Here is a 10,508-nt window from a genome sequence, read left to right as displayed (position 1 = left end):
GAGTACGGATCCAGCTCAGGCTTTTTTTGGAGAACACGCTGAAGAAGCAGCCATGCCACATGATGTATCGAAGTTCTAGTACATGTACAGTCTGTACTCGTACTGCACTGCCGCATGCCATGCACTGCTCTGTGTCATGCACCGGTACACAGTCCGCGGAGCATGCATGCACTTAAACTTTCAGCATGCTTTTTCCAGCGTGTACGCATCATTTCATGTGCAGTCATGTGCCATGTGTCGGTCAAACATGCAAATCGGCTATAGTGATGCACCGGATATAGTGATACATTTTCGAAAATCAAAGGGGCACGTTATATCCGATATTTACTGTATATAGTTTCAGAGTAGCAGCGATGGTGAAAGATGTCGCAAGAAAGGAGGGGAGGGCGAGGTGAGATGTGTGTGAGATGTGTGTGTGTGTGTGTGTGTGTGTGTGTGTGTGTGTGTGTGTGTGTGTGTGTGTGTGTGTGTGTGTGTGTGTGTGTGTGTGTGTGTGTGTGTGTGTGTAGGATTCACTGGCCAGAAAAAGTCACTTCAATCAGCTGTGTGGTGGATACCAGGCTAAAAATAGTGGCGGTCAATTCATCAGCCTTGCAAGCTGTTGAATGGTGTAATCCCAGCACAAGTTGCTATGTCTAACATAGCTGTTCGCTATCATCGCTTCAGCGATGGGCATGTCTGAGGTTTGAGGTGTGTGTTCGCGAGCGTTTGTCCATCCTCCTCCATCGGGGTCTGTAGAGAGCAACCCCGACAAGCCATGTGCTCCGCCGGAATCAGTATTGACTGCAGCATTGGAAGTCAGTAGAGGCATTAACAATCAGGGCAACAACACCACACACTTCACATGCACAACAACTACAACGAATCCACAATTCGGGACGGAAAATGACCACGCAGATCAACAGCAGATTACAACAGGACTCCTGCATTCGCTGTGAACATAAACCCGGACAATGGGAGAGGACGACAGCAGCAGCGGCAAATACATCTTGCGGTGATGGTGGTGATGAGACGCGGGTCGAAGTGAGCGAGGAGGTCGGGGAGGGTCAAACCAGAGCGGACGATGGAGGGAGTGGTGATTCCAATAGTGCAGGAGAACGTGAGGTGAGTGAGTTGTGTGGGAGTCGAGAGCACGTCGTGCACAAGTTTCATGGTAGCAAATCTTCAGTGTACAGTCATTTGGTGTCTAGTCTTGATTGTTGCAGTACATATTCTGACTCATGATTTTCTGTTTAGTGCAATGCTCGTCATGGTTATCTGTTGCAGTTGAATGGGTTAGAAGCTATTTGTCAGTGCATTCATCAGCCCAATTTGTGTGTCCAAAGTTGTGTCCAAACTCTAAAATTGCTTTTAAAGTGATGCTTTTGGTTTAATGTGGCGAGGTTGTTGCCATTTCTGGCTGCCATGTGTTTTTATCACCTTTTTTTCTTTATTCTCACATTGTTGCTCTTACACACATGCAGCGCTTAGTTGTCTGCTTTCGTGAGAAATCACACCTTGAAATTTTAGCGCTGTCTTTGTGCCCTCCTTACCTTGCCTAGCTTGCTATATTTTTCATTTGTCTTGATTGTTTCTTTAGTATAAGGTTGATTCTTGATAAGTTTTGTACGAAACTAGTTCGAATCATCTTTTTTCCATCATTTTTTCTTCTTACACGTCCTTTCCATATTACTTTGTTTTCGCATCGTTTCTATCGCTTGGCATTTTTTGTTAAAGTAATCCTACATATAATTAGGAGTAACACGGTACCACCGAACATGAATGCAACATACAAGAACGTGGTAGGGAAAACAAGTAGTGGCGTATTCTAATGACCCCCAATGATTGGTGATCAGCCAACATCTGTTAGCCAAGTGTCGATATTTGCTACCTCCCAATCTATGGAAGTTCAGAGCGGACCCGCTACCATTCACTCTGCAATAATATCAAAAATGCAATACATTAGTGCCATACAAATGCAATTTGGCTTGTTACAATTGAGTACAATTGAATGGTGTAGTAGTCTGAATTACGGTGGGTCTGTCATCCATGTACTGTCGTGGACATGGAAATCCGGTCGCACGTCTAGCGGCCCCTGGGCGCTGGCCATGCAGCCGTGGGTATACACGCTGGTCGCATGACTAGACTGTGCACTGTTCTGTACACGCTGCGGGCGCCGGCCCCGGTCAATCGACTGGATGTCCATGTCCGCGACTGTACATATGAATGATCTACAACCGAGTTACACGTGTACCTGTATTCTCTCATACACGGAATGAGTGGTCCTATCTTAAATTGCGGGGGGAGGGGAGAGTGAAGTAACTCTTTGGCTCAAGACCAAGCAGGGCACACAACTGTTACCATGCACTGAAGGCAGTATGAGGGGAAATTTACAGTCTATTCCTGATATAACAAACACCATTCTGCAGGAGAATTTGTTTTTTATAGCCAAAGCTCGTTGTAACAGAAATGCCCTCACATCATACAAGCAGCAAGTCATGGCTGGAAAATGGCCCATGACTGTGTGTATGAGTGCATTTGGTTTACATCTGCTGTACAAGATTTCGTTCGTTACAAACGAAAACTGTTCGCCAAAAAGGGTCAATTTTGCATCGATTCAAGCAGGGACATGGACAAGGGTTCGCTATATCACGAAATTGGCTATATGCGAGTTCGTTATAACTGGAGTCGACTGTAGTTAGTTATTCATACTCTTGTTGTAAATTGGAAGACTCAACAGTGCCAGAGACGTGATAATGGGGTTTGATTGTGACAGAAGAGGGAGCAAACGAAAACGGGACAGTTTATAAACACATTGAAAGGTATCAGTAAGAAAATTAGAATTTTTTTAAAACAAATCGAGAATTCATAAGTTTGGGGGAAAGACGCAAACGGGAATACCGTACTGGCAAGATATGTTGCCGCAGTGAGGCCATGAAGCGTTACATTGGCACATGTTTGCCGCACGCAGGGCGTTACATGCAAAGTCGCACAGGAGCCGTTACACAGGTTTCTATATTGCCACAGTCCTTTTTTTGCTATTGCCGCATCACTTTTTTGCTATTGCCGCATCATTTTTTTGCTTTTGCCGCATCATTTTTTCTTTTCATCCACATTGAAGGCACAGAAATTCAGTTGCTATCCAACTGTTACAAACCCGACGGCAAAGGGCGACAACGATATCAATAGAAGACTGTATATTTTAACTATCAGAGTGATCTGTTCACAAAAAGATCATCAAAAGGAAAGTGACATAGGGGAAGAGCGCTTCCTCCAAAAACTACTTTTCACCACGCGGTACACGTGCTTTCACAGTTTTCAGCCTTTTTTTGCAGTGCAAACTGCAATGAAAAGATCGCCGCACCCCGCCGGACGCGCGTTACGACTTCAACGAAAATTTGTCGCACTAGCCTGGTCGCGCGTTACGCCGCACCCCCTGCGTTACGCGTTACGCGGCAACATATATTGCCAGTACGGTAGTCTGAAGAAGAAAAAATTGACTGTCACCACCAGGACTCGAACCAGGCCAGGGGCCCTCGTATCGCTTATGGCCAGCGATGCTCTACCATTAAGCTATGGTGTAGTCGTCATCCCAGCAACGACCGTTCAATATTTTTAATTTTTTATTCAGAGTTCAAAACTCACGCTTCCTGTGAATCCACATAGACTGATGGGACTCAACCCTCAGAGTCACTGTAACCCACACTCTCCATGTACAAACTAGCATGTGGGGAGGCCTGATACCTGAAACATTAATACTTTTGAGGGAAAGTTGCAGACGGGAAAATGAGAGTTTTTTTTACTTGTACACCAGCAGGCAGCTTTTGTTTTCCTTGACAGCCTTTATGATTGTATGAACGTACTCACTCGTACAATCGCACTCTTCCCTTGGGGCATAGACTACCACAGCTACTAGGGAATTTGCCACAGAAGTCTTCTGCAAGCTTACTCTACTAACAAGCCACACACAAAAATTTAATGAAAGTCAGCTGGAGTAGCAATTTTTGCCAGCTAGCTGGCCTCTGCGTACCCCACAGACACCCCCGGCCCCACACACAACAGAAAGATACTGAACACAGTAGTAGTGTGGTCTTGGTTCACTCACGATACACGATACACAAAATGAAAGTCAGCTGGAGTAGCAATTTCCAAAACATTCTCGTCATTTTTTCAATAATGCTTCGACTGTTTCGAGAAGAGGTAACAAGACCTTTCACAGCATTATTCATTCTCGGGAACTATTGAACTATTCCGTATCCCTTAGGCCATGGTGGGATGAAACAGTTGGTTACTTCCAGGTTCATTTCTGAGCGACGCCAAACCCCCATGCTACGCAGGCGGTACACAGCACACCGTCAGTCAAGCGGAACAGTTATACAGTTGCACGCACTCGTACTCACCTTGAAGTCCAGGCCACATCCAGGATACAACTGACAGGTCGCTTCCTCCTGAATACCGTCACGAGTACATCGGGCATGCAGGGCTTAAGACACCAAGAGCTTTGAAGCTGTAACCTGTACTAGTGGAACTCTTCAACCAACCGAGCAACGAAAATGATTCTACTAACAGACAAATGAACCCGCGATATTCATGTTAAAACAAAATGGCGTCACGATTTATTGAAAGTGGTATAGTTGGTGGAACGAGTGTTCAAACCCATTTGAACTTCATACTGTTCGTCTTCTTTTTGACATGCTCCCTTTCCATCGTCCTTAGCTTTTATTTGTTGAGAGCTGTTTTGGCTTTCTCCTATACCTCTGGGGGATGCCAAGTGATGGTTTTGAGAGGCTGGTGATGGCTGTGAGCGAGAGTTTGCCGATCGGCGTCGTCCTCGCTATAGCGATGAAAATACTAGTTACTGCGCACCTGGCAGATATCACAACACGTCGGAGCGTCCAGGAGCAAAGGAATCTTGGGTTTTCACTGGAATCTAGTTCCTCCAGCATCGTGTAGCCCACCGTCGGTGAATGGCGGTCCAGAAAGGTCGAAACTGGTCTTCTGCAGCATCTCGCAGTCCTGCGAGGCACACTGAATACGCCTGTCATGTATTCTACAAATAAAAATCACGAAGTTGTGGACTTTACAGTGATGAGTCTATCCTGTATGCTGCAAAAGACGCAGGAAATGTGACTGGTGTCCGTACACTCAGTGACTGGACGCCAACACCCCAGTCTTCTCCTGCAGGATCTGTTTGACATTGACATTATCGCGGCAGTAGGTCGGCATTGACCTGGTTTGGCAGCTATCGTTATAGTATCTGCCTGGTTGGATGTAGCAGGTTGGTGTTTGCTCGTCGTCCAGTCCGGAATTTTCTTGTAACTCACGGTGGAGTACGCGCAGGGTTTGTGATCATCCCTGTTCACTTCAATATTATCAAACACAACGTTCCCTTTGTCACTCATCTTATCCTGAGTACTGAATTTGCTGACAATATTGCACCATACTTGTCACAACCTACCGCCACTGCTGGCGGTGGCGACTGGTTCGTCAATGGCGGTGACCAGGCTGACTGACTAGCTTCGAGACAGCGGCCTCGTTGTCAATCCCGCGGCAGCCTAAAGGTTAATTTTATTCATCCAGCCTCAGCGCCATGTTGACGATGCCCTAGTGACTGTGTGTCATGGATTGCCGCCTTGCCATCAGCGGTCATTGCCGTCCACCTTGATGCAGCCCTCAACAACTGGCTCAGCCCATGGGAGTCTCAAGTGGACAAAATTGTTGCCAAAGTAGCTCAGAAGATTGGTGCATCGTGGTGTAGGTGAGCACATAACTAGGACTTCCCAGCGCCTATTTGTCCAGGCTGCGATACTATGTGACATGCTGTACTGCACATTCTTTTCAGCACTGCAAGGCCGGCAGCTGGACCGACTGCAGGGGCCGCGCACATGCAGGCCGCCTGTTGCCAGTGCAGCATTCTGGAACGTTCCTTCCTTCTGAGATCCGTGGAATAATAACTTTCTTTGCTTCAAAGCAAGTTGCTTACCTTTCTGTTGTGCTCCCAGTGTCCTTACAACAATAACCTACAGCAATGTTTTATTTTCCTTTCCATTCCCCAACCAATGAATACTACGATGTCGATTCTATTTCTTCATACTTTGGTGTGTGCCCGCGCACGCACGTGTGTGTGTATACCTCACTCGCCACTCGAAGTTCTGTTCCCCATCACTGGAACACTGCCTGTTCTTTCAGGACCTGCCATCATCTGCGGATGGGCATTCAATAATTGTATTGTGTGTGTGTTTCATTCAGAATCAGATCCGCTATCATTGCTATTAGAGAAAATCTGTGGGTTCACATCCAGTGCATTTTTAGATTTGCGTGCTTTTCTCGCCACGGGCGCATACATGGGACATTGTGTGTGTGTGCGTCTGTGTGTATGGGGATATTGTCTGTATCGGCTTTTGGTACTAATGTTCAGGTCTGTGCTTGCATGTGTGAACATGAAATTGTTCGGTTCTGTGCATGCTATTGCTATGTTGTATATTATTGTATGTATGTGTGCATTTCCACGAACAGTGTAGACGAGCGTGGAGAGTGCATTCATCCCTCATCAACCACTTCCCCTTGGGCTTACGAGAGTTTTTTCTGCGTACCTCTCTGATACTGTATTGATGCCGGTACCTGTACCTCGATGTGTTCCTCTATCTGCAGTCACCTTTAACCTTCGGTCAAGTTAACGTTTATTGTGCTCTATTTATCGTGCGAATCAAAATAAACAATAATAACACAAGTCGTGCTAGAGTGACGACATGTGTGTGTAGTAGGGTTGATGCGATGGGACGTTATAATTAGGTGGAACAGAACACACATTGGGCAGATTGATTGGGCATCATTGATTGTGCTCAGTCTAAACAGTGAACATAATAATTATCTCCAGTGACAGACTGTAGCGGCTAGCCTCCAATAGGTAGCTGGCACTAGTCGCTACTGCTTGTTTGACAGGTGCCGCCAGAACCCCTGTTGTGTCATGCTATAGATGCACATGCCCTGTTCTGGGGCATACTGAGGTACTTTGATTTTGTTGACTGCATGTAGACAGCATCCAATAGTAGTACTCGTAGACCTTGGCTCTTTGTAGGTCAACCACCATCGCATGGATCGATCGGTGACTATGCACTTGGAGGTTGGAATAGCCCGCGCTGAACAGATCTTGCCATGGCCCAGGGAGTGAACTCGCTTACTCGACTATCCCGGTTTTAGTTAACCAGCATGAGTGGTGCAATTTGTCCATACCATGTTGCGAGCTCACCGTTGTTTGGGCAGGTTTTGAGCTGCACCACGAAACAAAGCGAAATAACGGCGTGACTGTAGAGCAAGGAAGCGGCGAGACGGCACTTCCAGGACGAGACAGGCAGTAGAGATGTGTTCACAGCACGAGCAACCTCTCAGACCCTGCCGGTACTCCACAGTTACAAGAAAATGTCGGACTGGACGACGCGCCAATGCAAACCTGCTACATCCACCCAGGCAGATAGCTGCCAAACCAGGCCAATGTCGACCCACTGCATACCGGTATGTCAATGTCAAACAGATCCTGCAGGAGAAGACTGGGATGATATTGGCGTCCAGTGTACGGACACCAGTCACATTTCCTGCGTCTTTTGCAGCATACAGGATAGACTCATCACTGTAAAGTCCACAACTTCGTGATTTTTATTTGTAGAATACATGACAGGCGTATTCAGTGTGCCTCGCAGGACTGCGAGATGCTGCAGAAGACCAGTTTCGACCTTTCTGGACCGCCATTCACCGACGGTGGGCTACACGATGCTGGAGGAACTAGATTCCAGTGAAAACCCAAGATTCCTTTGCTCCTGGACGCTCCGACGTGTTGTGATATCTGCCAGGTGCGCAGTAACTAGTATTTTCATCGCTATAGCGAGGACGACGCCGATCGGCAAACTCTCGCTCACAGCCATCACCAGCCTCTCAAAACCATCACTTGGCATCCCCCAGAGGTATAGGAGAAAGCCAAAACAGCTCTCAACAAACAAAAGCTAAGGACGATGGAAAGAGAGCATGTCAAAAAGAAGACGAACAGTATGAAGTTCAAATGGGTTTGAACACTCGTTCCACCAACTATACCACTTTCAATAAATCGTGACGCCATTTTGTTTTAACACGCATACGGCCCACTGAAAGATGTAGAGTTCATGCTAAGAGTAAGAAAGTGCAGTTAGATGAAGAGGGGCACAGTAGAGACTGTCACGTGTTAGAACTGTTACTTCTAACAGCAGTGCGTAGATCTACCACTGGTGTAAAGGTGTTGCCATGGTGTGAGTAGCTGACAACGGGGTATAGTAGTATAGTCCATCGGCCAAATCTCAGAAAGGGCCTCTTTCGGCGAAGGTGATGCACTGAAGCTCCAACTAAACGCCCTTTGGCACACTAGCTCAGGAGACCCCATAGAATACGAATCCGTTTGTTGGACGTTGCCAATCCAGTCCAGGATAGTCGAACTGGGTCGAATACCTTCTTCCGATTTTCGTAATTTCGTCCACCATTACATCTTTCTCATCGACTTTTTTTCGCTTGGCGAATGTTCTTGAGCCGCTGAGCAGAATCTACGCACGCTCGAACACTTGAAATGCATGCATGTTGACGGTTCGCAAGATTCTAGCGAGATTGGTGGAAATCTATTATATATTTTGACATTTTTTGGGGAATCAGTTATCTGAAGTAGAACGGAAGAAGCTCATTCGGAGAAGACGGCGTGTCGCCGCTGTCGGATTGTCGCTGCTGTGTTTCAGACGTATTTGCTTGAACGTGCTATTGAGGATGGACAGAAGATGAAGTGACGGCTTTCTTGAACACGGACGTTTTGTCTACATTGTAGCTGAAACATATCATCTGGCGTCTAGAACGCAATTATTATGAGTTGTGAGTGCCAGCTGAGCTGAACACAAGCTGGACACCATTCGTCAGCTGGGAATTTGCATCGAAGCTCTTGATAGCCACGATAAGCATAATTATACAGAGGTAACCTTGTTTGACTCAATACGCATGCAGGTGATACCACTAGTGGCACTACAATGTAAATGGTGCAAAATTGATGCAACAGCGAATAATAGTACTTCGTACAATCACGAACAATTGTAAGGCAAGTGTTCATGCCTGTCATAGAAGAATTTCAGCCCGGAAGTCTTGTTGTCATGGTCATAAATAAAGTAGGACTTGAGTTGGCTCTGGACATAAACACACTTGTGGTGAATACGGTCATTATTGCGAGAAAAATATTTAGCCATTGTATGTTAACACCTGATGCCGCACTACAAGCAATATTTCATGTACATGTATGTGAGACTCAATTGCATCCACAAGGCCGTAGATGCATGTAAGCACACAATGCTGTACAGTATAAGTAGTAGTCGCAAATGTGGTGCCTTCCTGCTGCACATGCACATGCGGCAAGTTGGCAACGACACATGACCTATCTGCACCGCACAGCGTGAGCTTAGAAAGGAACATTGCACACATAGTGCTATTTGTGTTCCGATATCATTAAGCCGGTATACATGTACTAGTATCCTTATACATGTACCTGGTCACTCGATAGGCGATTCCGACTGTACTAATCTTATCCATATTACCCGATAGGCTATAGCACACTGCGTCAGATCACTATGCAACAAAACAAGAGCTTTGGAGCGAATATACACTGAAGCAAAGTAGGTTTCAACGGTACAGCACTAGTCACGATGAGGGGAGTTACGAGGATGGTCATTGGTTAGGCCGTGACACATAGATGATGATTGTCAATGATTCATGCATGGTGGAAAATTACCACCAATGGCGATGATATTGCTTTCACAACAATGACATCAGTAGGAGCAGTGACACAACCTTACTGCTCCAAGTAGGATTTACAAGCGAGTGAAGGGAGAGCAGACTGGTCTAATAGCAGACCGGGTCTAAGCAAGGAAGTAATCGGCATCAGAGGTGAGCTTGCACATCAGAAAACAGATGATGATCACCAAACACAGAGAAGTTGGCTATGTGTATGTTTGTGTCACTGTGTGTGCATGTGTGTGTGTGTGTGTTGGTGTGTATGCGTGCATATCTGTGTGTGAGAGAGAGGCAGACAGACAGATAGCATATGGTGGGAGGGATCAAGGTCTGACCTCAGAATTAAATGCTGACGGTGTGGAATAGCAACAGTGCGAAATCGGGCAGGGTGGTTAATGGCCCACACTGGAGCCGAGTAGGAGCGCCAGTGGTTGAGGGCGAGCACAGGAGTAGCAGCAGCTCCAGCCTAGGAAGATCAGCTTCTGGATGAAAATCTCCCGGACACAGTAGGTACCAAGCTTCACTAGCAGATTGCCGGCAGGGGTGCACGGCGAGCACCCGTACATCCCTCAAGCCACCAGAGCCGCAGTACTTGGACACGATCCAGGTGCTTACCCGCCAACAATGCTGAGAAGGCACTGGAGCCATACAGGAACTTATGATCGAGCATGACCACAGACTTGAAATACAGGGTCCGGCGTTGAATACCGAGACAGCGACGTCTCCTCCACAGAACACCACTC

The sequence above is a fragment of the Sycon ciliatum genome, chromosome 12 (assembly GCF_964019385.1).
Source record: "Sycon ciliatum chromosome 12, ocSycCili1.1, whole genome shotgun sequence".
In the NCBI taxonomy this organism is placed as follows: Eukaryota; Metazoa; Porifera; class Calcarea; order Leucosolenida; family Sycettidae; genus Sycon; species Sycon ciliatum.
Note: the sequence above shows the minus strand (reverse complement) of the source record.